General features: G+C 42.9%; 1 non-coding gene across 1 annotated transcript; it reads left to right on the top strand.

Moving 5' to 3' along the window:
* Nucleotides 1-5,348: 5,348 nt before the first annotated feature.
* LOC142147666 (small nucleolar RNA SNORD50) lies at nucleotides 5,349-5,420 on the top strand. Its single transcript, XR_012690778.1, has one exon. It is a non-coding gene; the product is annotated as a small nucleolar RNA SNORD50 (small nucleolar RNA).
* Nucleotides 5,421-5,654: the final 234 nt, after the last annotated feature.

Genomic DNA, 5,654 nt, shown 5'->3' with positions numbered 1-5,654 from the left:
CCACTTCCTCCTGGCACTCCCTTCTACAGAGTATGTCACAGTATGTTTTTTTCTTGTTTTACATTGGGCGAAGCGCGCCTAGAAATGTGCTTCTTCACCAAAGGGCAATTGCATGATACAAGATATATCCTATTAAAAGTATAGAATACAAATAGATTTCTGCTAGCTCTGAGCTGGTGCAATAAGAAAACCTTCTGAGGGAAACAATTTGTACCCTCTCCACCCCCTTATCTATTGTGTTGCTTTGCTATGCAAACCTAGATGAACCAGTGCAACTACTTTGCACTTTGAAAACCCCACTCTGCACACCCATCAGTTGAATTTCAATGGCACCCTCTTCCTCCTTAATCCTATGCTCTTTGGATAAAAACAAGGTGCACTTGCAAAAATCAAGGCCAACCATAGCACCAAAGAGGGTTTTCGTTGTGCCTCGGACACTTTTCACTTGTGAATGAGGCATATTGACTTCTGAATGCTCAGACATTGCTGCCTCATAGCTCTTGTGTCATGGGTCAAGCCCAACCAGGGCCCTACCTATTTGAATATTGTGTGAGTTTTATGCACTGTACACAGACTTGTATTCAATTGTAAATCAGACCCTAAATGTGTAAATATTCTTGCAATACATTGTTATTTCAACTGGTGTATATTTTTAAGATTCACCAGCTGATGGAAACAAAATACTTCTTTTTTGCCCTTGTCAGTAGAGCTATTTGTTATCTAAGTGTATGCCCAGACAACCCAGGCATCTCCACTGGTGTCATATTGTTTTGTATAAGCCACTGGTGCAAAAAGAACAAACATGTATTTACTGCACTTTTACTGTGACTGGTCATTCTGTCTATCAGGTCTTATTTTATTGGCAAGCCAGTAAGACTGTAAGAATGCTCAGAGAGGAAGGGTGTATAATCACAACTCTCTGTGCATAGTAGGAGGAGCACAGCTAGTGGTACAGCAGCTAGTGCTGCACAACACAGGTCAAGACTGTATCATGGTGTAGGTAAGGAAGGAGGAGGGCAAGGGGAAAAGGAAAGTCTATAAAGGTGACATACTTATATCAAGTTGCAAGAATGATCTTGATACTAGGGCAGCCTGATTAATTTAATTTAGTTTGCATTTTAGAATGTAATGTAATGTTTGCTGTCTGCAAAATAGTATATCCTCAGTCTTTTTACAAGCAAGTAAGCAAGTACTATAGATTGTCAAAAAAAATGTATAGAATGGTAGTCCAATAGATATCACCATATCGAAGGTACACAGGGTGGATCTGTAAGACAGATTTGATAGGAGTTTTTTAAGTTAGAGTGAAGCCAACTGAGTGGATAATATAAAAGTATTGTCTACACAAGTCAGTAGTAATGGAAGCTTGTAAACCAATGTGAATAAATGTCGAGCATGGTTGGTAACGCTGCAGTACCTACAAGAAATACTGCATCACTCACATTAGGGGAGTAACACTGAAAACCAGATGAAATAAGGAACATGTGGGTTTGCAACCCAATAGATATAAAATATGTGACAGGGGTGGTGGCCATGGAAGCTTTAATGGATTACTGCATCTTGGGGCCACTAGAGTAGTTTGTTCTAGAGGTGCGGATTAAGCACTCTCAAGTGAGAAAACATTAAGGGACATTTAAGTCAAATGAACTAATTTATATAGATATATCTATCTGTGCACACCATAGATGGAGTGCAAACATTATATAGCTTGCTCTCAGTGTACATGCAGCCATAGATCTACAAAGGAACAGCAGTTGCTGGCAGGTTGTATTATGTTGCCAGTCAGTGAACTTGCATGTAGATTTGTATGTACAATACTCAGAAAGCAATGTGTGTCCAAGACAGTAAGGAATGATATTGAGCAATGGGTGTGCTGGTGTGGTGTGTGTGTATGTCTGTGCATGGGAAATATCGTGGCCAGGTATGGCCTAGAGTTAAGAGAGGAAGTCATATTATGTTTCCTGTGGGGATGTGTTTATAAAGGAATGCCAAGGCCATGGTTCCTAATAATATTGCTATAATAGTTCAAAGACATAGCACAACTTACATTGTACTGCCAGACAAAAGAAAAATAGAGTAGGGTGACAGATGACCTCCAGATGGCCACCCTGCCATGTTGCTGGGAACCAACGAGCTGTCTTTGCCACCGCCCCCTGTCTTGTATCTCAATTGGTGCCCCTCTAAAGTCAAGAGAGGGAGGTCTTCTGTCACCACTAGACTCCTTCCACGGACATCGAGAACTGCATGCTGGGTACTCTTTGCAGCTAGTGCACCTGGGCTGGTACACCTGACCTCTTCCTTTAGATCAGGGTTGCTGTGGATGGTTCCCTATGGTCTTTCACACTGGCCAGAGCTGCAAGGTAGCGGGCAGAGCGTTACTACTAGATACTGGGTCCCAACCTCAAAAAAGGGGGATATTGGATTAAATTGGTCTAGTCTGTAGGTCACAGGAATTAAAGCAGGTAAGTAGGAGTCAAAGCAGGATCTTGAAACAGTGATGTTTTATTAGTTCAAGCATTCCTAATAAGGACAGTTACATGCTATCATCATCTTCATCATTTATTTATATAGCGCCACTGATTCCACAGCGCTGTACAGAGAACTCATTCACATCAGTCCCTGCCCCATTGGAGCTTACAGTCTAAATTCCCTAACATATACACACAGACACACACACACACACACACACAGAGACAGAGAGAGACTATGGTCAATTTTAATAGCGGCCAATTAACCTACTAGTATGTGGAGGAAACCTGAGCACCCGGAGGAAACCCACACAAACACAGGGAGGACATACAAACTCCACGCAGATAAGGCCATGGTCGGGAATTCAACTCATGACCCCAGTGCTGTGAGGCAGAAGTGCTAATCACTAAGCCACCGTGCTGCCCCTAGTTTGAGGTACAAGCAATCCTCCTAAAATTTCAGATGGAATAATACTTTACATTGTTAAACAGGGCTCTTTTTATGCAGTTTTGCGGTCCTAACCTTGCAGGAGGTAATCCATGAGCTGCCAGGGACAAGGTGGTTCAGCCTCACCTCTTCTCCTCCCTGGTACCAGAATGTCTATTAAATCTACCACAAAAATACTTCTAGAGACTCTGCCCTGGGTTCTGGCTCTCCCCCCTCGCCCAAAATCATGCCAGAGGGAGAGGGACTAGATTCCAGGGCAGTAGCCCCTTGCCTGTCGCTCTTGGAGCTCTCTGAGCTCCCGATTGGCACAGCCTGATGGGACTCCCAGGAGGTGCTGCACCTTCTGGATTCAATTGAACCCAGGTGACTGGTCTGTGAGCCCTTCTGGAAGCCACTCCTGGCTGGCTCTTGGGGGGTGAAGGCTCCAGGGCTGCTGTGGCAGGCCCCACTGGACTACTAGGCCACAGGTAAGTACTTTTCATTTTATATAAATTTTCTTTTAATATCAATGTACATTTAAACTAGAGATGTTCACTGACCCCCATGTTTTGGTTTTGGTTTTGGATCTGAATTAACTTCGTGTTTTGGTTTTGGCAAAACCCCCCTTGCGTGTTTTGGTTTTAGTTTTGGATCACAATTTCTTTTCTAAAATCCCTATTTTTTTGCTAAAAATCACATATTTTTGCTTTTTCTTCCCCCTACATTATTATTAACCTCAATAACACTAATTTCAAGTCCATTGCAGTCAATTTTGACCACCTCACAGGTCACAATATTAATTTCATACACTTTCAAACAAAGACTGCTGAGACCTGGCTGGATGCTAAGCAACAGAGCAATGACTCAAAACACACGGCAGTTCCTAGCACATCTAGGAAACATTGCCACACAGCAGTGTCAGTAAAGAAAAGTGGTGCAATTAGCAATGGAGCAATGGAGCTCTCCTCTTTGTGTTTTACCTATATAACACAGTACAATGTGATTGCAGATTTAGAAGACCAAGCCTGCCAGCCCTATTATTTCTATTTCAGCAATGACAATTAGCAATAGAGCAATGGAGCTCTCCTCTTTGTATGCTACCTATATAACACAGTACAATGTGACTACAGATTTAGAAGACCAAGCCTGTCAGACCTATTATTTCTATTTCAGCAATGGCAATTAGCAATGGCGCAATGAAGCTCTCCCGAATGTCACTGGAGACTTTGAAGAACACTGCTACCCCTCCTCTTTCTTTTCTACCTCTGACGCTGCCCAACTGCACTAGAGACTGCCAAGAACTGTGCTACCCCTTGTGTGTCCCTCTGTGCAGGGCCATCTTTTCCATTGGGCACTAATGGGCAGGTGCCCGGGGGCCCCACGGGCAAGGGGGCCCCATAGGCAGGGCTCTTAATTAGAATAAATAATCCTGCAAAAAAAAAAAACCTGCAAAAGAAACCTTCAATGGTCACTGAGCAAGTACATCTATCTATCTCTATCTCACGAGATCTCTATCTCACGGAGATCCGATGACGTAATGTTGACGCTTTGTCTCGTTTTTAGTTCCGAGGGCGCGTGAAAGTACCGAGCCGGCTCGGCTCGATTCTCGAATCTGCTAAGTTCGGGTGTGTTCGGTTCTTTGTCATGAAATCTCCAATTGTCACTGATATCAACTAGAGATGAGCGGATAATCCGAGCCCACCCGAACAGTGCGGATCCGACGGGATCCGAGCACTGTCCGGGTATTTCCGGCGCACAAAAAAAATGAAACCGAGGCTCTGACTTCCAAGTCTCGCGTCGGATCTCGCGAGACTCGGATCGCATAAATTCCCCGCTCGCGCCCGGCATCTTCAGTCGGGCTCAGAACAGGGAAGAGGGAGGTTGGCTTTTTTAGTGGAGCTGTGGAAGAAAGTTACCTGGGGGCGAGAATGAGTCAGTATTTACAGCCAAAACAGAAGCAGCTGTCATGAGAGTTAGGTTTTAAGGCAGCCCCAATCCTTTTCCACTTGGCCATTTCCATTTATGGTGCAGAAAACTGGGACTGTTTCATAGTATAAAATAATTAAAGAAAAACTTATCTTCTTTGTAAATATTCATATTAGTGTTTATACCTCGATTTTCTATTTTTTGGTGCATGTCAAAACCCAAACCCAAAGCAGTTTACAGTCTTTCTATTACTTTTTACTCAACTGTGACGCTATAAACATTCCTAAACAATTTGTAAAAATTTTGACAGCACAGTGGCACAGTAGTTAGCATTGCTTCCTCACAGTGCTGGGGTCATATGGGTTTGAGATTCCAACCCTGGCAATATCTATGTGGAGTTTGTATGTTCTCCTAATAAGTTGTGAGGGTTTTCTTTGGGTGCTCTGGTTTCCTCCCAATGTCCAAAAACATACTAATTGACTATTTGTGTGTTTGTTTTATAGCAAATGTCAAACTTAAATTTACCTGAACTGTGATGAGTCTATCCTGAACCTGACTTGTGTGATGACACACTTTATTATGGATCTGACTGCTGAGTTCATTTACGTGGTGATAAAAGCTAGGTATTTCAGCGAATAGTTGGGAGTATATTGTATGGAGAAAACTATTTGGTTAGCTTCTCGGCATGAAGTGTAGTGACATTGTTTATCCATAAAGTATGTGTTCCATATTTTACTGGCCATGCTCCTGTGTGCATATTTGTACAGATTATTTGCGTTACCTAGAAGACTGCAAGCAAGGCACTGATCCTGCCGTATAAGTCCAGTGGTACT

This window comes from Mixophyes fleayi, chromosome 3, assembly GCF_038048845.1.
Source record: "Mixophyes fleayi isolate aMixFle1 chromosome 3, aMixFle1.hap1, whole genome shotgun sequence".
NCBI lineage: Eukaryota > Metazoa > Chordata > Amphibia > Anura > Limnodynastidae > Mixophyes > Mixophyes fleayi.
The sequence above is the reverse complement of the archived record's forward strand: the minus strand, read 5'-3'. Positions and strand labels throughout refer to the sequence as shown.